Below are 24,318 nucleotides of genomic sequence, written 5' to 3'. Positions count from 1 at the left end.
ATGTCTTCAAGGAGAACTACAAACCACTGCTCAAGGAAATAAGAGAGGACACAAACAGATGGAAAAACATTCCATGCTCATGGTTAGGAAGAATCAATATTGTAAAAATGGCCATACTGCCCAAAGTAAGTTATAGATTCAATGCTATTCCATCAAACTACCATTGACATTCTTCACGGAACTGGAAAAAAAAAAAAAAACAACACTTTAAACTTCATATGGAACCAAAATAGTGCCAGCATAGCCAAGACAATCCTAAGCAAAAAGAACAAAGCTGGAGGCATCATGCTACCTGACTTCAAACTATACTGCAAGGTTACAGAAATCAGAACAGCACGGCACTGGTGCCAAAACAGAAATAGAGACCAATGGAAGAGAACAGAGGCCTCAGAAGCAATGCCACACATCTATGACCATCTGATCTTTGACAAACCAGACAAAAACAAGCAATGGGAAAAGAATTCTCTGTTTAAAAATGGTGTTGGGAAACTGGCTAGCCATATGCAGGAGGCTGAAATTGGACCCCTTCCTTACACCTTATACAAAAATTAACTCCAGATAAATTAAAGTTGTAAACATTAGACCTAACACCATAAAAAGCCTAGAAGAAAACCTAGGCAAAACCATTCAGGACATAGGCACAGGCAAGGACTTCATGACTAAAACACAAAAAACAATGGCAACAAAAGACAAAATAGACAAATGGGACCTAATTAAACTTAAGGGTTTCTGCACAGCAAAAGAAACAATCATTAGAGTAAACTGGCAACCAAGAGAATGGGAAAAAATTTTTGCAATCTACCCATCAGACAAAGGTCTACTATCCAGAATCTACAAAGAACTAAAGCAGATTTACAGGAAAAAAAAAAATCCATTCAAAAGTGGGTGAAGCATATGAACAGACACTTCAAAAGAAGACAAATATGTGGCCAAAAAACATGAAAAAATGCTCATTGAATGCTGGGAAGATGCTGCCTAAGAACAGCTCAGGACTTCAGCTCCCAGGGAAAGTGCAGAGGGTGAGTGGACGCCGCATTTCCAGACAAATTTTTATTGCCCACAGACCAGGAAATACCCAGGCAGAGGGGTCGCCAGTGCTGCAGTTCTGGCCGGTGCGGCGGTTTTGGCCCCCACGGGGCTGATTTGGCCCGCGCGGCTGCTTTGACCATGCCCTGTTGCAGCGGTTCTCCATACAAAAGCCACTGGTCTGGGAGCCCTCTTAGCTGGCGATCGGAGCCCTGAGACGGCAGAGTTGCCCATTCATCTGAAATAGCGAGCCAGGCCAGGAGATTCCTAGGCAAAAAACTGCCAGGAGCCTCGGCGGGCGCCGCTGTTTGAGCCGACTCAGTGAGTCACAGCACAGGAGATCCCGGGGCCTTTTCAACAAGCAACTGGAACACGGGGTCGTTCAACTTAAAAAAAAAAAAAAAACAACTCTGAGTCAGGGAACCAGTTGTTCAGGCTCAGTTGGTCCCACCCCCCACCCCCAACAACAACAACGAAAACAAATACAGTAATTGAAAACTCTCTGGGTTGAGTGTTTCACAGCAAGCACAGCTGAACCCGGGATGGTTCGGCTCTGTGGGGGAGGGGCATCCACCATTACTGAGACTCTCCACCACTACGGAGGCAGGCCGCCATTGCTGAGGCAACCCGCCATTGCTGAGGCAACCTGCCACAACAGAGAGAGTCCGCCATAACAGAGGCGGGGCCACCGTTGCTGAGACGGTTCTAACTATGCCCATATAAACAGGACTGCAGGGAAGAGCACAGGGCAGCTGGGTGGAGCCCACAGCAGCTCAGCAAAGCCTCTGCAGGCAGACAGTGGCTAGGTGGGCTGCCAGCTGGGCTGGGCAGACCTGAAAGAAAAAACAAAAAAGGCAGTAGTGCAACGGAAACTCATAAAACCCCAACTCCCCAGGACAGAGCACCTGGGAACAAAAAGCTGTTTATGAGTTCAGCTGCAGCAGACCTAAACGTACCTGCCCAGCAGCTCTGAATGAACAATGGAACTCACAGCTCAGGACTTAAGCCCCAATAAAAGATAGACTGTCTCCTCAAGTAGCTCCCTGACCCCCATAGATCCAAAGACTCACCTCATAAAGGAGAGAACAGACTGACAGTTGGCGAGCATCATTCTGGGACAAAGATAGCGGAAGAGGAAACTGGTAGCAACCCTTAATGTTCTGCAGCTGCTGCAGGTGATCCCCAGGCAAGCAGGGCCTGGAGAGGACCTGAACAGTCCTACAGCAGAGGGCCCAGACTGTTAGAAGGAAAGCTTAAAAAAAAAAGAAGTAACTTCAGCATCCACGAGCTAGAAGCTCACTCAGAGACCCAATCTGAAAGACAGTAACTACAAAGACAACATGTGGATAAACCCACAAAAATGGGAAGAAACCAGCGCAAAAAGGATGAAAACTCCCGAAACCAGAACACCTCTCCTCCTAAAAGGGATCACAACTCCTCACCAGCAAGGGAATCAGGCCGGATGGAGAAGGAGTGTGATGAAATGGCAGAATCAGACTTCAGAAGGTGGATAGTAAGAAACTACAGTGAGCTAAAAGAACATGTTCTAACCCAATGCAAAGAAACTAGGAACCTTGAAAAAAGGTTGGACGAACTGCTGACGAGAATGGACAACATAGAGAGGATTATAAGTGAATTGATGGAGCTGAAAAACAAAACACGAGAACTTCATGAAGCATGCACAAGTTTCAACAGCCGAATTGACCAAGCAGAAGAAAGGATATCAGAGGTCGAAGATCAACTAAATGAAATAAAAAGAGAAGGCAAGAACAGAGAAAAAAGCACAAAAAGGAATGAACAAAATCTTCAAGAAATGTGGGACTATGAGAAAAGACCTAATCTATGTTTGATAGGTGTACCTGAATGTCATGAAGAGAATGAATCCAAGCTGGAAAATACTATTCAGGATATTATCCAGGAAAACTTCCCCAACCTAGCAAGGCAGGCCAATATTCAAATCCAGGAAATACAGAGAACACCACAAAGATATTCCTCAAGAACAGCAACCCCAAGGCACATAATCATCAGATTCAGCAGGGTTGAAATGAAAGAGAAAATGCTAAGGGCAGCCAAAGAGAAAGGTCAAGTTACCCACAAAGGGAAGCCCATTAGACTCACAGCAGATCTCTCTGCAGAAACCCTACAAGCCAGAAGAGATTGGGGGCCAATATTCAACATCCTTAAAGAAAAGAACTTTCAACCCAGAATCTCCTATCCAGCCAAACTAAGCTTCATAAGTGAAGGAAAAATAAAATCCTTTGTGAACAAGCAAGTACTCAGAGATTTCATCACCACCAAACCTGCTCTACAAGAACTCCTGAAAGAGGCTCTACACATATAAAGGGAACAACCATTACCAGCCACTCCAAAAACATACCAAATGGTAAAAGAGCATCAACACAATCAAGAATCTGCATCAACTAACCAACAAAACAGCCAGGTAGCATCAAAATGACAGTATCAAATTCACACATAACAATACTATCCCTAAATGTAAATGGACTAAATGCCCCAATCAAAAGACACAAACTAGCAAATTGGATAAAAAGCCAAAACCCATCAGTGTGCTGTATCCAGGAAACCCATCTTACATGCAAGGATACACAAAGGCTCAAAATAAAGGGATGGAGGAAGATCTACCAAGCAAATGGAGAGCAAAAAAAGCAGGAGTTGCAATTCTCATCTCTGATAAAATAGACTTTAAAGCAACAAAGATCAAAAGAGACAAAGAAGGACACTACATAATGGTAAAAGGATCAATGCAACAAGAAGAGCTAACTATCCTAAATATATACACACCCAATACAGGAGCACCCAGATACCTAAGGCAAGTTCTTAATGACTTACAAAGAGACTTAGACTCCCACACAATAATAATGGGAGACTTTAATACCCCATTGTCAATATTAGACAGATCAACCAGACAGAAAATCAACAAGGATATCCAGGACCTGAACTCAGACCTGGAACAAGCAAATCTAATAGACATTTACAGAACTCTCCACCCCAAATCCACAGAATATACAATCTTCTCAGCACCACATCACACCTACTCTAAAATTGACCACATAATTGGCAATAAATCACTACTCAGCAAATGCAAAAGAACGGAAATCATAACAGTCTCTCAGACCACAGTGCAATCGAGTTAGAACTCAGAATGCAGAAACTAACTCAGAACCGCACAGCTTCATGGAAACTGAACAACTTGCTCTTGAATGTTGACTGGATAAACAATGAAATGAAGGTAGAAATAAAGATGTTCTTCGAAACCAATGAGAATGAAGACACAACATTCCAGAATCTCTGGGACACATTTAAAGCAGTCTCTAGAGGAAAATATATAGCAATGAGTGCCCACATGAGAAGAAAGGAGAGATCTAAAATTGACACCCTATCATCAAAATTGAAAGAGCTAGAGGAGCAAGATAAAAAAAAAAACTCAAAACCTAGCAGAAGACAGGAAATAACTAAGATCAGAGCAGAACTGAAGGAAATAGAGACACAAAAAACTCTTCAAAAAATCAATAAATCCAGGAGCTGGTTTTTCGAAAAGATCAACAAAATAGACCACTAGCCAGATTAATAAAAAAGAAAAGAGAGAATAACCAAATTGATGCAATAAAAAACGATAAAGGGGATATCACCACAGATTCCACAGAAATCCAAACCATCATCAGAGATTATTACAAACAACTCTATGCACATAAACTAGTAAACCTGGAAGAAATGGATAAATTCCTGGACACCTGCATCCTCCCAAGCCTAAACCCGGAAGAAGTCGAAACCCCGAATAGACCAATAACAAGGTCTGAAGTCGAGGCAGCAATTAAGAGCCTACCACCCAAAAAAAGCCCAGGTCCAGATGGGTTCACAGCCGAATCCTACCAGACATACAAAGAGGAGCCGGTACCATTCCTTCTGAAAATATTCCAGACAATCCAAAAAGAGGGAATCCTTCCCAAATCATTTTATGAGACCAACATCATCCTGATACCAAAACCCAGCAGAGACTCAACAAGAAAAGAAAATTTCAGGCCAATATCCATGATGAACATAGATGCAAAAATCTTCAATAAAATACTTCAATAAAAGACAAAAACCACATGATTATCTCAATAGATGCACAGAAGGCCTTCAACAAAATTCAACAGCCCTTTATGCTAAAAACCCTCAAACTAGGTATTGACGGAACGTATCTCAAAATAATAAAAGCTATTTACGACAAACGAACAGCCAATATCATACTGAATGGGCAAAACCTGGAAGCATTCCCTTTGAAATCTGGCACTAGACAAGGATGCCCTCTCTCACCACTCCTATTCAATATAGTACTGGAAGTTCTAGCCAGAGCAATCAGGCAAGAGAAAGAAATAAAGGGTATTCAAATAGGAAAGGAGGAAGTCAAACTGTCTCTATTTGCAGATGACATGATTATATATCTAGAAGACCCCATTGTCTCAGCCCAAAATCTCCTGAAACTGATAAACAACTTCAGCAAAGTCTCAGGATACAAAATCAACGTGCAAAAATCACAAGCATTCCTATACACGAGTAACAGACTTAAAGAGAGCCAAATCAAGAATGAACTGCCATTCACAATTGCTACAAAGAGAATAAAATACCTAGGAATACAACTAACAAGGAACGTAAAGGACCTCTTCCAGGAGAACTACAAGCCACTGCTCAACGATATAAGAGAGGACACAAACAGATGGAGAAACATTCCATGTTCATGGTTAGGAAGAATCAACATCGTGAAAATGGCCATACTGCCCAAAGTAATTTACAAATTCAATGCTATTCCCATCAAGCTACCAATGACCTTCTTCACAGAACTGGAAAAAACCACCTTAAACTTCATATGGAACCAAAAGAGAGCCCACATAGCCAAGTCAATTCTAAGCAAAAAGAACAAAGCAGGAGGCATCACACTACTGGACTTCAAACTATACTACAAGGCTACAGTAATCAAAACAGCATGGTACTGGTACCAAAACAGAGATATAGACCAATGGAACAGAACAGAGGCCTCAGAGGAAATACAACATATCTACAACCATCCGATCTTCGACAAACCTGACAAAAACAAGCAATGGGGAAAGGACTCCCTGTTTAATAAATGGTGTTGGGAAAACTGGCTAGCTACGTGCAGAAAGCAGAAACAGGACCCCTTCCTGACACCTTACACCAAAATTAACTCCAGATGGATTAAAGACCTAAACATCAGACCTAACACCATAAAAACCCTAGAAGAAAATCTAGGCAAAACCATTCAGGACATAGGCGTAGGCAAGGACTTCATGACCAAAACGCCAAAAGCAATGGCAACAAAAGCCAAAATAGACAAATGGGACCTAATCAAACTCCACAGCTTCTGCACAGCAAAAGAAACAGTCAGTAGAGTGAATTGGCAACCAACAGAATGGGAAAAAATTTTTGCAGTCTACCCATCTGACAAGGGGCTGATATCCAGAATTTACAAAGAACTAAAACAGATCTACAAGAAAAAAACAAACAAGCCCATTCAAAAATGGGCGAAGGATATGAACAGACACTTTACAAAAGAAGACATACAGGAGGCCAACAAACATATGAAAAAATGTTCATCATCACTGGTCATTAGAGAAATGCAAATCAAAACCACATTGAGATACCATCTCACACCAGTTAGAATGGCGATCATTAAAAAATCTGGAGACATAGAAATCCCATTTGACCCAGCAATGCCATTACTGGGTATATATCCAAAGGATTATAAATCATTCTACTATAAGGACACATGCACACGAATATTCATTGCAGCACTGTTTACAATAGCAAAGACCTGGAACCAACCCAAATGCCCATCAATGATAGACTGGATAGGGAAAATGTGGTACATATACACCATGGAATATTACACAGCCATCAAAAACGATGAGTTCGTGTCCTTTGTAGGGACATGGATGAACCTGGAAACCATCATTCTCAGCAAACTGACACAAGAGCAAAAATCAAACACCGCATGTTCTCACTCATAGGTGGGTGTTGAACAATGAGAACACATGGACACAGGGAGGGGAGCACTACACACTGGGGTCCGTTGGGGGGAAATGGGGGGGGACGGGGGGTGGGGAGGTGGGAAGGGATAGCATGGGGAGAAATGACAGATATGGGTGAGGGGAAGGAAGGCAGCAAACCACACTGCCATGTGTGTACCTATGCAACAATCTTGCATGTCCTTCACATGTAATCCAAAACCTAAAATGCAATTTAAAAAAATGCTTGGCCGGGTGCGGTGGCTCAAGCTTATAATCCCAGCACTTTGGGAGGCCGAGGCGGGTGGATCACGAGGTCGAGAGATCGAGACCATCCTGGTCAACATGGTGAAACCCCGTCTCTACTAAAAATACAAAAAATTAGCTGGGCATGGTGGCACGTGCCTGTAATCCCAGCTACTCAGGAGGCTGAGACAGGAGAATTGCCTGAACCCAGGAGGCGGAGGTTGCGGTGAGCCAAGATCGCGCCATTGCACTCCAGCCTGGGTAACAAGAGCGAAACTCCGTCTAAAAAAAAAAAATAAAAAAAATAAATGCTCATCATCATTGCTCATTAGGGAAATGCAAATCAAAACCACATTGAGATATCATCTCATATCTCATGCCAGTTAGAATGGGAATCATTAAAAAATCTGCAGACAATAGATGCTGGAGAGGATATGGAGAAATAGGAACACTTTTACACTGTTGGTGGGAGTGTAAATTAGTTCAACCATTGTGGGAGACAGTGGCGATTCCTCAAGGATCTAGAAATAGAAATCCCATTTGACCCAGCAATCCCATTAGTGGGTATACACCCAAAGGATTATAAATTGTTCTATCATAAAGACACATGCACACGTATAATCATTGCAGTGCTGTTTATGATAGCAAAGACTGGAACCAACCCAAATTCCCATCAATGATAGACTGGACAAAGAAAATGTGGCACATATACACCATAGAATACTATGCAGCCATAAAAAACAATAAGTTCCTAGAGACATGGATGAACCTAGAAACCATCATTCTCAGCAAACTGACACAAGAACAGAAAACCAAATACCACGTTTTCACTCACAGGCGGTTGATGAACAATGAGAACACTTCGGCACAGGGAAGGGAACTCACAGGGCTAGTTGAGGGGGAGGAGGGGTGGGAAGGCAGGAGACAGTGGTGTGGGGGGTGGGGAGGAGGGGGAGGAATAACACCGGGAAAAATGCCTGATACAGGCAACAGTGGCGGGGATGGAGACAGCCAACCACCATGATGGCATGTATGTACTTATGCAACGATCCTGCAGGATGCAGGATGTGCACATGTACCCCAGAGCCCAAATAAAAAAAAAGTACAAACAGCAAAAAAAAAAACAAAAACCTTTTTATTTGTAAGTTCAAGCACATAGAAAGTCTCAATATAAAAATAGCACCAGAAACACCTTTCTTTCCCAGATTCACTTGTTTTTTGTTCTATAGATAAAACTGTTTTTGCTGTATAGATAAAACTTTTTTTTTTTTTTGAGACGGAGTTTCGCTCTTGTTACCCAGGCTGGAGTGCAATGGCGTGATCTTGGCTCACCGCAACCTCCACCTCCTGGGTTCAGGCAATTCTCCTGCCTCAGCCTCCTGAGTAGCTGGGATTACAGGCACGCGCCACCAGGCCCAGCTATTTTTTTTATTTTTAGTAAAGACGGGGTTTCACCATGTTGACCAGGATGGTCTCGATCTCTCGACCTCGTGATCCACCCGCCTTGGCCTCCCAAAGTGCTGGGATTACAGGCTTGAGCCACCGCGCCCGGCCGATAAAACTTTCATCATTTACTTCATCATTTGTTCTCCTGCTCTTCCTTTGTGTGTACATATACACGTAATTTTTTTCTGAACCATTTGAGGGTAAGTTACATACATCACAGCTCTTAATTCCTACACTCTTAATTCCACAGCTCTTATACAACTTCAGTACATGTGTCAACTTCATATTTATATTGATACATATATCTAATCATACCACCATGTTCCAATCATGTCAAATGACATAATAATGCATGTTCTTTATAGCATTTTCCCGCTCCAGAAAAAGATCTAATCAAAATCAGGTATTGTATTTAGTTGTCATATTCTCCTACTCTCTCATACTCTCTAGGCTTTGTCTGTCTCTTATGACATTGACATTTTTGAATTATAGTTTATGGTATGCAGAATAATGGCTCCCCAAAAATATTCATGTCCTAATCACCAGAACCTGTGAATACATTACCTTACATGACAAAGAGGACTTTGCAGATGTGATGAAGTTAAGAATTTTAAGAAAGGATGGTTACTTATCTGGATTATCCATGAGGCCAGGGTAATCACAAGGAGCCTTATGGGAGAGACAGTAGAGTCAGAGGGAAGGGAGGAGACATGAGGGTGGAAACAGAGGTGAGAGTAATGCGAGTGCTGTCTCTGAAGACGCAAAGGGGACCACAAGCCAAGGAACACAGGTCCTCCCATCGTTTTTTGTCTGATGTTTCTTTTTTATTTTTGTCTGATGTTTGTCTGATGTTTCTTTTTATTAGTTTGAAGTTATGCGTTCTCAGCTGGAATATAGCATAGTTGGTATCAGGGTGTCCTACTTGAGGACATACAATTTTCATCTGTCTCCCATAGATGATACACATTTTGATCACTCAGTCAAGGTGTTGCCCAATTTCTTTTGTGTATATTTATATGATATTTTTTCTCTCTTACAATTAATATGTGGTCTGCTACTCATCTAAAATTTCTCCTAGATTTAGCATCTGCTGATGATTCTTGTCTAAACCAATCTTTACTATGATGGCTGCAAATGATGATTGTTCAGCTCCAGCACTCTCTCCATAATTACCAGTTGGTTCTCAGTGTTCTACAGTAATCGAGTTCCCGCTCACCTCCTGCATTAATTAATTTACCTATGATGAGTAAGGGCTCATGAATTCCCCAGCTCGTAAATTTCCCCTCCAGCAGTTTAGAATTCATTCATGTTTAATTATGTTATGTTCAAATGGTTCCAGATTTGACCAGACAGAGCCCTCTCAAGCTTTCTCCTGTGTCCTTGTAATATTCTCCCATCTTTAGAAAAGCATTTTTTAACTATCTGACATAACAAAAGGTTCCGGGTTTATTTTACACTTACCCTGCTGCAGGGTAATGGAGTCAGACATTGCTCCAAGAATATCTGATGCCTTTTAGTGGGGAATAGTATTAAAGATCAAGATTAACTTTGCTTCTAACCTTTTCCACAGAGGGAGAAAATGTGTATATGTAGATACACACATAACACACATACAAACATAAACACATACATGCGCAGAAACATGCATACACATACACACGTTTTAGGAATAATGAGTTCACATCAATACCTCAAATTCTACCCCATCCCTACAGCATTCTTTCTTGCCTTACCCCATTCTGTATTTGTATGTTCCTTCTTTCACAGTGAGAATCCTAACTCCTAACACATCGACACATGTACTCATTTGCTCAGTTCTATATTAATCTAAAAGAGTTTCAGAATTGTTTCTTGTGTAACACTACTAAAAACTAACCTCCTAAAAAAGGCTCAGGCTTTGTTCGTACCTCTTCCCCCTTCTACATCCCCTCCCCACATCCCACTCTGGTCCAGAACAAGGATTATATAATTAAAAACTGTTCATAAGTTACTTGGATTTATTCTTTCCTCTTTGTCCTCCCTCTTCAGTATGGTTTTATAGCAACCATAAAAAATGCACTTAGATTAATTTTCTTTCAGATTTAGTCAGTTTTCCCCCCTAATTCTTACTGATTTTTTTTAATTTTTGATTTTTGTGGGCAAATGGTAGGTGTATGTATTTATGGGTTACATGAGGTATTTTGATACAGGCATACAATACATAACAATAACATCAAGGAAAATGAGGTATCCATCACCTGAAGCATGTATCCTTCCTTTGTGTTATGAACAATCCAATTATACTTTTAGTTATTTTGAAATGTACAATTATTGTTGATGGTAGTCACCCTGTTGTGCTAACAAATACTAGATCTTATTCATTCTATCTAATTATATTTTTGTATCTGTTAGCCATCCCTACTCCCCTCCCCTCTGACTAACTCCTCCAAATTCTGGTGAGCAGCATACTACTCTCTATTTCCAAAATGTGGCTGCCTCATTTCACTTAACATAATGACTTACAGCTCATCCCTGTTGTTACAATCACAGGATCTCATGCTTTTTATGGCTGAATAGTACTCCACTGTATATATGTACCACATTTTGGTGGGGAGTGGGGGACAGAATCTTGCCCTGTTGCCCAGGCTAGACTGCAGGGGCACTCTCTGCTCACTGCAACCTCTGCCTCCTGGGTCCAAGCAATTCTGCCTCAGCCTCCTGAATAGCAAGGTTTACAGGCACCCACCACTGCACCCAGCTAATTTTTGTGTTTTTAGTAGAGAGTGATTTAGTATTTTCATCATCTTGGCCAGGCTGGTCTTGAACCCCTGATCTCGTGATCCACCTGCCTCAGCCTCCCAAACTGCTGCGATTACAGGCGTGAGCCACTGTGCCTGGCCACCACATTTTCTTCATCCATTCATCTATTGATGGATACTTAGGTTGACTCCAAGTCTTGGCTATTGTGAATAGTACTGCAATAAACATGTAAGTGCAGATATCTCTTTGATATACTGATTTCCCTTCTCTTGGGTATATACCTTGCAGTGGGATTGCTGGATCATAGAGTGGCTTTATTTTTAGTTTTTTGAGGAACGTCTATACTGTTTATCATAGTGATTGTGCTGATTTTCATTCCCATCAACAGTATATGAGGGGTTCCCTTTTCTGCAAATTCTCATCAGCATTCATTATTGAATTAGGTCCTGGAAAGTTTCCCTAATGTTTTATTTTAGATTTTTTCAGTAGGTTTTTGGATGTAAGCCATTTTAACTGGGGTGAGATGATATCTCATTGCAGTTTTGATTTGCATTTCTCTTATGATCAGTGATGTTCAGTACTTTTTCATATATCTGTTTGCCATTTGTATGCCTTCTCTTCAGAAATGTCTATTCAGATCTTTTGCCCATGTTTTAATCAAATTATTAGATTTTTTTCCTATAGAGTTGTTTGAGTTCCTTCTATATTTTGTTTATTAATCCCTTGTCAGATGGATAGGTTGCAAATATTTTCTCCCATTCTTTGGGTTGTTACTTAACTTTGTTGATTATTTTCTTTGCTGTGCAGAAGCTATTTAACTTGATGTGATTGATCCTATTTGTCCACTTTTGCCTTGGTTGCCTGTGCTTGCAGGATATTACTCAAGAGATCTTTGCTCAAACCAGTGTCCTGGGAAATTTCCCCACTGTTTTATTTTAGTAGGTTTTTGTATGTGTGTGGCCTGATCTACTGTTAATTTTCAAAAAGCCTGTCTTCAAGCTTAGTAATTCTTTCTTCTATCTGGTCAATTCTGCTCTTAAGAGACATTAATACATTTTTCAGGATGTCAATTGTATTTTCCAATTTTAGAATTTCTGCCTTATTCTTTTCAATTATGTTCAGTTTCAAACTTTTCTGATAGGATTCGGAACTCCTTCCCTGTGTTTTTGTAAATTTCATTGAGCTTCCTTAAAATAGTCATTTTGAATTCTCTGCATGAGAGGTTACACTTTTCTGTCTCTTCAGGATTCGCCACTGATGCCTTATTTAGTTTGTTAAGTGAGGTCATGTTTTCCTGGATGGTCATGATGCTTGTGCATGTTCATCAGTGTTTGGACATTGAAGAGTAAGGCATTTTGGTAGTCTTCACAGTCTGGGCTTGTTGTTCCTGTCCTTCTTGGGAAGGTTTCCCAATTATTCAAAGGGAATTGAGTGTTGTGATCTAAGTCTAAGTGTGATGTAAGTGCCCCTCAGGGGACACTGTATCCATATATGCCTCAGGGGGCACCCCAAGCCCAGTAATGCTGTGGCTCTTGTAGATTTGTAGAGGTACCATCTCGGTTGTCTTGGATAAGATCTGGAAGAATTCTCTGGATTACCAGGCAGAGACTCATGTTCTCTTTCCTTCCTTTCTCCCAAACCACAAATGGAGTATGTTTGTCTGTCTGTCTGTCTGTCTGTCTGTCTGTCTGTCTGTCTCCCTCTCTCTCCCTCTCTCTCTCTCTCTCTGTGTGTGTGTGTGTGTGTATGTGTGTGCGCACTGAGCCACCTGGAACTGGGTGAGGAATGACACAAGCACCGCTGTGGTCCACTACCACTGGGACTGTGCTGGGTCAGACCTGAAGCCAGCATATATCACCCAAGGCTTATAGTAACCACTACCTGGTTATCACCTATGTAGATTCAAGGCCCTAAGGCTCTGCAATCAGCAGGTGGTGAAGCCAGCCAGACTTGTGTCCTTCCTTTCTGGGCAGTGAGTTTCCCTTGGTCCTAGGTGGGTCTAAAGATGCCATCCCAGAGCCAGGGCCTGAAGTTGGGAACCACAGGAATCTACCTGGTACTCTATTCTACTACTGCTGAGTTGGCACCCAAGCCACAGGAGAAAGTCCTTCCTCCTCTTTCACAAGCAGAGGAGTCTCTCCCTGTGGCCACTACTATTCCAGGTCCATGGCAGGTACTGCCTAGCTACCACCAATGTTCATTCAAGGTCCAAGAGCTGTTCAGCCAGCTTGTGATGGATGCTGCAAGGCCACAGACTCTCCCTTCAGGGCAGTGAGCTTCCCTTTGGCCCAGAGCAGGTCTAGAAATGCTGTCCAAATGCCAAGGCCTGGAATTGAGTACCCCATGAGTCCACTTGGTGCCCTATCCAACTGTGGCCCAGCTGGTACCTATGCTGCAAGACAAATTCTCCTTACTCTTAATTCCCCTTTTCTCAACAGAAGGGGTCCCTTCTCAGAGCCACTGCAGCTGGGAATGTACAGTGTCACACCTGAAGCCAGAACATCTCTGAATCTTGACCAAGGTCCACAGTGAGTACTGCCTGGGTACCACTGCTGATTATTCTGAGCCCAAAGGCTCCTTAGTAAGCAGATAAAACTGCCAGGCCTGAGTCCTTCTCTTCAAGGTAGGAGGTTCCCTTTTGGTCCGAGTGTGTCTAGAAATGTCATCTGGCAGCTAGGGCCTGGAATGGGGGCCTCAGGACTCTGCCTCGTGCTCTATCCTACCGTGGCTGAGGTGATACCCAAGTTACAAGACAAAATCCTTTTTACCCTTCCCTCTCTTCTCATCAAGCAGAGGGAAGGAGTCTCCACTGGAGCTGTGAGGTGTGCTGCCTGCAGTTGAGCTGTGGCCTTACCAGGTTGTGTTCCCTCCAAATCCACTGGCTCCAGGCCCAGCACAGCACCAGCACTTAACCAGGAATTGCAGTCCTTGTGGCCTATATTGCCTTTCAAGTTTATTTAGGACCCCAGAGCACTTTAGCCCACAGTGATGAGGCTTGCTGGGACTCAGGTTCTGACCATTGGGATGGGAGATTCCCCTCTGACCAGGAGTAGTCTAAATGCATCCTCCATGGACGTCAGCTGAATTCTGCCTTTTGCTGCTTTCTGCTGTGACAGGTCAGCACTAAGTTGAAATACAATGTCCCACAAACACTGCACTCTTTCTCCCCAGGTGCACAGGTTCTCTCTCTGCACCATGCAAATTCTGCCAAGGGATGGGGGAGAGGTGGCATCAGCAATTCAAGACTGTCTTTCCTACCATTTTCAGTGGCTCTTTCATTGATATGAAATTAGAATCAGGTGCTATGATTGCTCACTGGGGTTTGGTTCTTATGGAGATGATTTTCTGTGAGGATAGTCATTCAATTGGTGTCCCTGTGGGGAGGACAACTGGTGGGGGCTTCTATTTGGCCATATTGCTCCACCTCCTCCCATTCTTATTGATTTGATTTGCTTTTTTAAAAAATATGTAGACTAGTAACATACAGTTATGCATCCCTTAATGACACAGATACATTCTGAGAAATTCGTCTTTAAGTGATTTCATCATTGTGTAAACATCATAACATATACTTACATACACCTAGGTGGTATAATCTACTATACACCTAGGCTACATGGCATAATCTATTGCTCTGAAGCTACAAACCTGTATGGCATGTTACCATATTGAGTACTGTAAGCAACTGTAGCACAATGGTAAGTATTTGTGTATCTAAACATAGAAAAGGCACAGTAAAAAATATCGTATACAAGATAATTGGAGCCAGGCACAGTGGCTCAAGTCTATAATCCCAGTGCTTTGTGAGGCTGAGGCAGGAAAATTGCTTGAGGCCAAAGGTTGCAGACCAACCTGGGAAACATAGTGAGACCATCCCCAACTCTACAATTTTTTTTAATTACATGGGCATGGTGGCCTGTGCCTGTAGTCCTAGCTGTCCAGAGACTGAGATAGAAAGATCACTTGAGCCCAGGAGTTGGAGGTTACAGTGAGCTATGATCACACTTCAACACTCCAGCCTGGGCAACAAGCAAGACCCTAGTTCTTGAAAAGAAAGAAAGAAAGGAAAAGGAGAGAAAAAAAGAAAAGAGAAGGGAAAGGAAGGGAAAAAGAAGAGAAAATTAGTACACCTGTAGAGAGCACTTACCACAAATTGAGCTTGCGGGACAGGACACTGCTCTGGGCAAGTCAGCGAGTAAGTGGTGAGTGAATGTGGAGGCTTAAGACACTACTATAGACTCCTGCAGATTTTACAGACACTATCTATCTAGACTATATTACATTTATAAAAAATAAAGTAACTGCACTACTATGTTACAATAGCTATGGTATCACTAGGTAATAGCAGATTTTCAGCTTAATTATAAACTTATGAGACCACCATTGTATATGCATTGATTGAAATGTCATTATACGGCACATGATTGTACTTTCAAAGTCAAAACTGTATGAAAAGGTATACTCAAAGAACTGCCATTCTCTCCTCTTTCTTCCTGATCCTTCTTCCATGGTCATCTCTCTCTGACTACACGTAAGAAAAGTTCTCCACTGTTAAGGACTTATCTCGTTAGATCAACTCCATTCAAATAATCTATTATACAAAAATCTCCCCATCTCAAGGTCACAACCTTAACCACATCTGCAAAGTCCCTTGTGCCATATGAAATAACATATTCACAAGTTCCAAGGATTAGGGCACGGTTATCTTTAGAAGGCCATTATTCCTCCTGTTAGAGAGGAGGAAGTTGCAAAAGAGAAAGGGGGGTAGAGAGAGAGAAATTTACTGGGCTTAGAGGATTTATCTTTGTGATGATACAGCAATCAAAAGTTCCCATTTCATCAATCGTCCCCATTTACTTCAGAGTTTACTAAAATCTTATAAAGCCAAAGGCTTTACTATGAACAAGATCCTATGTGACGACCCCTGCTCCATGCCTTTCTCAAGTCATCCCTGAGTCATTTCTGCTCACTGATGCCAGCCAGGTAGTTTGTTTGTTTGTTTCTGTCTTTCTCTTTCTCTCTGTTTGTCTGTCTCTGTCTCTGTCTATCTCTCTTTCTCTCTCTCTCTGACAGAGTAGCTGGGATTACTGGTGCCTCCCAGCACACCCAGCTAATTTTTGTAATTTTAGTAGAGACAGGGTTTCACCATGTTGGCCAGGCTGGTCTTGAACTCCTGACCTCAAGTGATCCACCCATCTTGGCCTCCCAAAGTGCTGGAATTACAGGTTTGAGCCACTGTGCCTAGTCTTCCTTGCTTTCTCTTGAATGTGTGTACCTCAGAGCCTTGGCACTGCATATCCCTCAGACTAGAATGCTCTTCCCCTCATTATCCATGGGACTATCTTACCAGGTCTTTACTCAAAAGATCCTGTCTCAGTGAGGCCTACCCTGCTCTGACCATCCTACTTAAAGTTCCCCTGACCCCGCAACCCCAAACTCACTTATGCAGCTCTATTGTGCTATGAGACTTGCTTTCGAACACAAGACATCTAATTTGTATGCTTTGTGTATTATCTGTCCCCCCATCCCATACTAGAGTATAAGATTCAAAAAGGCAGTTTTTTTAACCTATTTTGTTTACAGAAATATTCAGTATTTGGAAAAAGTACCGAGTATGTGTGGTCCCTCAGCACATGTATGTGGAATGAATGGATGGATACCTGAACAAATGAAGAGCAAGCACACTAACTGTACTTAAATCATGTAACACTTGGGGTGTCTTATAGGAATTGACAAGGATTTAGGGAAGGCAAAGTCAAGTCTCCAAACTACCTCTTGATTCTTTTATTACTATAAGACATTTATAGGAAACGGGCTCCAAAGGAGAGGAATGAGGAGTAGGAGAGAGGGATGGATGGAAAGAATGAGTGACATGAGGAGGGGAGAGAAGAGAAGGATGAGACTTAGCTGACAATAGAAATATGAATGATGACTGACAGAAACAAGCAAACTCTAAGGAGCCCTTATGTCTTCATACTTATGCCCTAATAACCATTTGAACAAGTATTATACTTCTCAGTACCTAACCCTTTATAAATAAGTTCTCTAAACTGTTATGCCCTAAAGAGATTTTAAACACCCTGCCAGCGCTCCCCTCAGTTTCCTTCCCCTTGGAAGAAGAAATGAATTTGGAGCCCATAAGGAAGCGTCAACCCCTTTTGACTCTGTCCTCTATTACAAACACATAACAGTTCAGAAAGCACACGTGTTTTTAGAGGGAGAATTCTTCCCTTCTCCTGGTTCCAATGAGGACTGAGTTTTCTTCTGGCCTCTCCCTACCCATTTACTCACTCTGCCCTAGGGATTGGTAAATTTCAGAATAATAATAGGTTATGCTAAGCTTATTCTGACCTTTTTTCTCTTGAGAACAAGATGCCCAGAGGGGGCTCTGCCACATGGAGAGGTCTGCTATGAGACCATGACCCCTTGTGCTGGGTGAGCTGCTTTTTTCTAGGGCACAGTTAGTAGGCTTAGTTGTTCTCATTTTAAGCTGCATCCTCCAACCAGGCTTCTTTCAAATAAAAGTACTATTTTAAAAAATCTTCTGCATTAGCCTGCTATCTGCCATAACAAAATACCGTAAACTAGGTGGCTTAAACAACAGAAATTTACTTTCTCACAGTTCTGGAGGCTAGCAGTTCAAGATCAAGGTTTCAGGGTGGTTTCTGGTGAGTACTGTCTTCTTTGCCTGTAGGCTGCCACCTTGTTGTTTTACTTTAAACTATGTGGTCAACTTTAGAATAAGTGTGATGTGGTGCTGAGAAGAATGTATATTCTGTTGATTTGGGGTGAAGAGTTCTGTAGATGTCTAATAGGTCTGCTTGATCTAGAGGTGAATTCAAGTCCTGAATATCCTTGTTAATTTTCTGTCTCATTAATCTGTCTAATATTGGCAGTGGGGTATTAAAGTCTCCCACCATTATTGTGTGGTAGTCTAAGTCTCTTTGTAGGTCATTAAGAACTTGCTTTATGAATCTGGGTGCTCCTGTATTAGATGCACATATATTTAGGATAGTTAGCTCTTCTTGTTGCATTGATACCTTTACCATTATGTAATGCCTTCCTTTGCCTTTTTTGATCTTTGTTGGTTTAAAGTCTGTTTTTATCAAAGACTAGGATTGAAACTCCTGCTTCTTTTTGCTTTGCATTTGCGTGGTAAATATTCCTTCATCCCTTTGAGTGCCTGTCTTTGCATGTGAGATGGGTTTCCTGAATACAGCACACTGATGGGTCTTAACTCTTTATCCAATTTGCCAGTCTGTGTCTTTTAATTAGGGCATTTAGCCTGTTTACATTTAAGGTTAATATTGTTATGTGTGAATTTGATCCTGTCATTATGATGCTAGCTGGTTATTTTGCCTGTTAGTTGACGTAGTTTCTTCATAGTGTCAATGGTCTTTACAATTTGGTATGTTTTTGCAGTGGCTGTTACCGTTTTTTCCTTTCCATATTTAGTGCTTCCTTCAGGAGTTCTCATAAGGCAGGCATGGTGGTAAAAACATCTCTCAGCATTTGCTTATTTATAAAGCATTTTACTTCTCTTTTGCTTATAAAGCTTAGTTTGGCTGGATATGAAATTCCGGGTTGAAAATTATTTTCTTTAAGAATGTTGAGGCCGGGCGCGGTGGCTCAAGCCTGTAATCCCAGCACTTTGGGAGGCCGAGGCAAGTGGATCACGAGGTCGAGAGATCGAGACCATCCAGGTCAACATGGTGAAACTCCGTCTCTACTAAAAATACAAAACACTAGCTGGGCGTGGTGGCGCGTGCCTGTAATCCCAGCTACTCAGGAGGCTGAGACAGGAGAATTGCCTGAGCCCAGGAGGCGGAGGTTGCGGTGAGCCGAGATCGCGCCATTGCACTCCAGCCTGGGTAACAAGAGCAAAACTCCGTCTCAAAAAAAAAAAAAAAAAGAATGTTGAATAATGGCCCCCACTCTATTCTGGCTTGTAGGGTTTCTGCAGAGGGATCCACTGTTAGTCTGATGGGCTTCCCTTTGTGGGTAAACCGACCTTTCTTTCTGGCTGCCCTTAACATTTTTTTCCTTCATTTCAACGTTGGTGAATCTGAGGATTACATGTCTTGGGGTTGTTCTTCTCTATGAGTACCTTTTGGTGTTTGCTGTATTTCCTGAATTTGAATGTTGGCCTATCTTTCTAGGTTGAGGAAGTTCTCCTTGATGATATCCTGAAGAGTGTTTTCCTATTTGGTTCCATTCTCCCTGTCACTTTCAGGTATACCCATCAACCATAGGTTTGGTCTCTTCACATAGTCCTAAATTTCTTGGAGGCTTTGTTTATTTTCATTCTTTTTCTCTAAACTTGTCTTCACACTTCATTTCACTGAAGTTGATCTTCAGTCTCTGATATCCTTTCTTCCACTTGATTGATGCAGCTATTGACACTTGTGTATGCTTCATGAAGTTTTTGAGCTGTGTTTTTCAGCTCCATCAGATCATTTATGTTCTTCTCTAAACTGGTTATTCTGGTTAGCAATTCCTCTAACCATTTTTCAATGTTCTTAGCTCCCTTGCATTGGGTTAGAACATGCTCCTTTAGCTCAGAAAATTTTGTTATTACCCATCTTCTGAAGCCTACTTCTGTCACTTAGTCAAACTCATTCTCTGTTCAGTTTTGTTTTCTTGCTGATGAGGAGTTGTGAACCTTTGGAGGAGAAGAGATGTTCTGGTTTTTGGATTTTTCAGCCTTTTTGCACACATTTTCCTCACATTCATGGATTTATCTTATCTACCTTTGGTTTTTTTCTCACATTCATGGATTTATCTTATCTACCTTTGGTCTTTGATGTTGGTGACCTTCAAATGGTGTTTTTGTGTGGATGTCCTTTTTGTTGATGTTGATGCTATGGTTTTCTGTTTGTAAGTTTTCCTTCTAACAGTCTTCTCTTCTGCAGGTCTGCTAGAGTTTGCTGGAGGTCCACTCTAGACCCTGTTTGCCTGGGTATTACCAGCAGAGGCTATAGAACAGAAAAGATTGCTGCCTGTTCCTTCCTCTGGAAGCTTTATCCCAGAGGAACACCCACCAGATGCCAGCTGGAGCTCTCCTGTATGAGGTGTCTCTCAGCCAGGAGGCATAGGGGTCAGGGACCCACTTGAGGGGGCAGTTTGTCCTTTTGCAGAGCCTGAGCACTGTGCTGGGAGATCCACTGCTCTCTTCAGAACTGTCAGGCAGGAACATTTAACTCTGTTGAAGCTGAGCCCACAGCCACCCCTTCCCCCAGGTGCTCTGTCCAGGGAGATGGGAATTTTGTCTATAATCCCCTGACTGGAGCTGCTGCCTTTCTTTCAGAGATGCCCTGCCCAGTGAGGGGGAATCTAGAAAGGTAGTCTGGCTACAGCAGCTTTGCCAAGCTGCAGTGTGAACTTTCTGGGGGCTTTGTTTAGACTGTGAAGGGAAAACCACCTCCTCATGCCTCAGTAATAACAGAGGTCCCTCCCCCAGCCAAGCTCAAGCATCCCAGGTTGACTTCTGACTTCTGTGCTGTCATCAAGAATTTCAATCAGATCTGGAATCTGTAGAGCCAGTTGAGACCATGTCCACCTCATCAGTGTCTAAGGGCTGCTTTCTTTTTAAGCCAAACTCCAAAAAGAGAAAGATCTCTGTGCCAATCGTCAACATCTGCATGAATTTCCACTAATACTCATTTTCGGAATCACTACATCTCCTATTACCATCCATCGATTGCTTCCTCATGCAGTATCATCTCTGTTGTGCATAGAACTGTTCCAATCTTTGCCTTGCAGGGAGCACCTGACTACAGTACTAGATAAGCTACTTCTTATAACTCAGTTTCCCTTTAAAATAAATGAAAAAGTATTACGGGTTCTGACCAATATCTTTTTCTATCATGATTTCTCAATTCAAAACTTTATAAAAGGACTTCAGCTTTCTCTATTAGAGCATTTCTATTCCCAGCCCTTAAGTGTACTGTGTGTAATCTTCCAGAAGCCAAAAGAAGAATAAATTTTTTGTCAAATAATCAATGTGAAAATATTCAGCGTCTTCCATCTCTTAGGAGGTACGTGGAAAAGCAAGCTTCAGAAAGCAAGTGGCACTCTTGACCAAGGAGAAATGTTTGAAGGAGAAAACACAATTATTACTAGAAAACCTGCATGTTTATCATATGAATTACTTCCTGATTTTGAGATGTCTTCGTAAGTTTACCTCTTCTCTTCCCAAGTATCCACTGGACTGACAGATCAGAGAGTTGTACTGCACATGTTCGGAAAAGAACATATGGGATTCAGAGGAGTATGCATCCATCTTGCAACTGCCGAGGATGTCGGCAAAGGATGAATTGATGACCATACTTGAGAAATGTTTCAAGATTTTAAGCCTTGTGAAAAGCACCTTGGCAGCACAGCTAAGAGAACAGAGGAGTTCCTGGCCCAGTTTCAGAACCTCAATTAAACCAAAGAGGAAGAAGATGCTTTTGGGTCACAGCCAAAGGGGCTTCAGAAGACAGACCTCTATCATCTTCAGAAGTCCTTATTGGAAATGAAGGAGTTAAAAAGAAGTACAAAGCCAATCAAATTTGAAGTACTCCGAGAAAATGATGTGAACTTCATTGTCTGTCTAGTGAGAGAATACCTTCTGCCTCCCGAGACACAGCATCTCCATGAGGTGGTGTACTTCAGTGCTGCCCATGCCCTTTGTGAGCATTTAAATGCTGCTCTGTCAGTTGCCCTCCACACTGCACTCAACAATCCTTACTATTATCTAAAGAATGAAGCACTGAAAAGTGCAGAAGGTTGCATTCCAAATTTTGCCCCAGACATCTGCATGGCGTATAAATTGCACCTAGAATGTAGCAGGCTGATCAACCTTGTGGACTCGTCAGAGGCTTTCGCAAGAGTTGTGACAACTGCTGAAAAAAATGGATGCAAATTTTGCAACCTCAGAAGAAATGAATGAAATTATCCATGCTCAGTTTATTAGAGCTGTTTCTGAACTAGAACTTTTAGGATTTATAAAACCTACCAAACAGACACGGACCATGTGGCAAGGCTAACATGGGGAGGCTGCTAGAAAGCAAATGAGCAAAACCAGAACGATCGCATTTAGCTTAAGAGAAAAAGGTGCCCTGTCCTATTTACATAGACTAGAGGACCCTGTTTTGGTGAGAAGATAAATGTGTAATCCTCATGTGATGTTTAACCAGAAAAGTACATTGCTAACCCCAAATGGGCATATACCAAAACATCTGTGGAGTACTTTAGAATCCAACAAACAATACATAACTAAAATTGCTCACACATTTTACTGTACTTCCCACAAAGTTATTATTAAATTATGAGTGAATCATTCTTGAACTTATAGTATATAAATGTAATAAATTCCTTTATCCAGGAGTATATTAAAAAAAATAATTTCAATCTAGTAGATCTCAGCTTGATGTGCTCCATGGGGGTGGGATCTGCTGAGCTAGACCACCTGGCTCCCTGGCTTCAGCCCCCTTTCTAGGGGAGTGAATGGTTCTGTCTCACTGGCATTCCAGTCACCACTGGGGTATGAAAAAAACCTCCTTTATTGAGGACTACCTGATTATACAAATGAAAAAGAAAAAAATCTCCTGCAGCTAGCTCAGTGTCTGCCCAAACAGCTGCCCAGTTTTTTGCTTAAAATCTAGGGTCCTGGTGGTGTAGGCACCCAGGGGAATCTCCTTGTCTGCAGGTTGCTAAGACTGTGGGAAAAGCATAGTATCTGTGCTGGAGTGCACAGTCCCTCACAGCTTCTCAAAGTTAGGGGAGGGAGTTCCCCAACCCCTTGTGCTTCCCAGGTGAGGCAATGCCCAACCCTGCTTCTGCTCACCCTCCGTTGGCTGCACCCACGGTATAACCAGTCCCAAGGAGATGAGCTTGGGTACCTGGAAATGCAGAAATCACCTGCTTTCTGCACTAATCTCACTGGGAGCTGCAGACTGGAGCTGTTCCTATTCATCCACCTTGCCAGCCACCCTAGGACATTTCTTTATTACTTGAGACATTTTCAGGGCGATGGCAATGCCTCCCTGAAGCATTAGTGCTAGAGACGTGGGCTTAGAATGAACTTGGGAGTGTCTAGACTCCTGAAAGGAATCAAGTCTATCAACTATCTTTGAGAACCAGAGTGAAAACAAAGAAGCAAGGTCTTTTGTGTATGATCTACTATCACTGTGTTGTAATTTCCTGAGCCACATTCTTATCAGCAGTAGCTCTGTTGCCAAATTTCAATTCAAAAAAGCATTACAAGGGGGAAAAAAAAATCCAAATTTTTATGTAGTATTTCCTAGGTAGTAAACACAGGATTTCCTGCATCCAAAATGACTTGAACAAATTGCCTGTTCCTTCAAACGTGGTCTAGTGACAAATTTGGACCCTGTTCCATTAGCTACTGATAAGCTTGCTGATTGAAATCTCCTCCAGCTGAGCAAGGGGTTTTTGCCAGCTATCCTGCTCTAACAGGCCTGGAAGCCACAGGAATGAGTTTTCATTTCAATTGGATTTCTACTTGGCCTTAATATTTTGTATGTTTACATCTTGTCTCCCCCATCTAGAATATACAATGCATAAGTGTTGGAATAACTATTCTCTTTCGAGAACTCAGGCAGGCAGCATGGTGATGAATAAAAAGGTAGGTAGGTGGTCAATAAATGTTTCTGCTTCATTGGTTTAAGAAATAATACAATGGAAGACTTCTGAAGGATTGACTTAATTTCTGAACACTGGCATTTGTTTCTGGTAGGGAAGGATAAACTTTCCAACTCACAACCTCCACAGGAAGGAAGTACGTTCTATCGACAAGGGGGCAGGAATCTCCCCCTCTCAGATATAATTCTGGTAA

General features: G+C 42.0%; 1 pseudogene; it reads left to right on the top strand.

Moving 5' to 3' along the window:
- LOC101041302 (origin recognition complex subunit 3 pseudogene) overlaps positions 1-22,524 on the top strand; it is a 29,988-nt pseudogene extending 7,464 nt beyond the window's left edge.
- Positions 22,525-24,318: the final 1,794 nt, after the last annotated feature.

This window comes from Saimiri boliviensis, chromosome 2 (genome assembly GCF_048565385.1).
Source record: "Saimiri boliviensis isolate mSaiBol1 chromosome 2, mSaiBol1.pri, whole genome shotgun sequence".
NCBI classification, from domain to species: Eukaryota; Metazoa; Chordata; class Mammalia; order Primates; family Cebidae; genus Saimiri; species Saimiri boliviensis.
The sequence above is the reverse complement of the archived record's forward strand: the minus strand, read 5'-3'. Positions and strand labels throughout refer to the sequence as shown.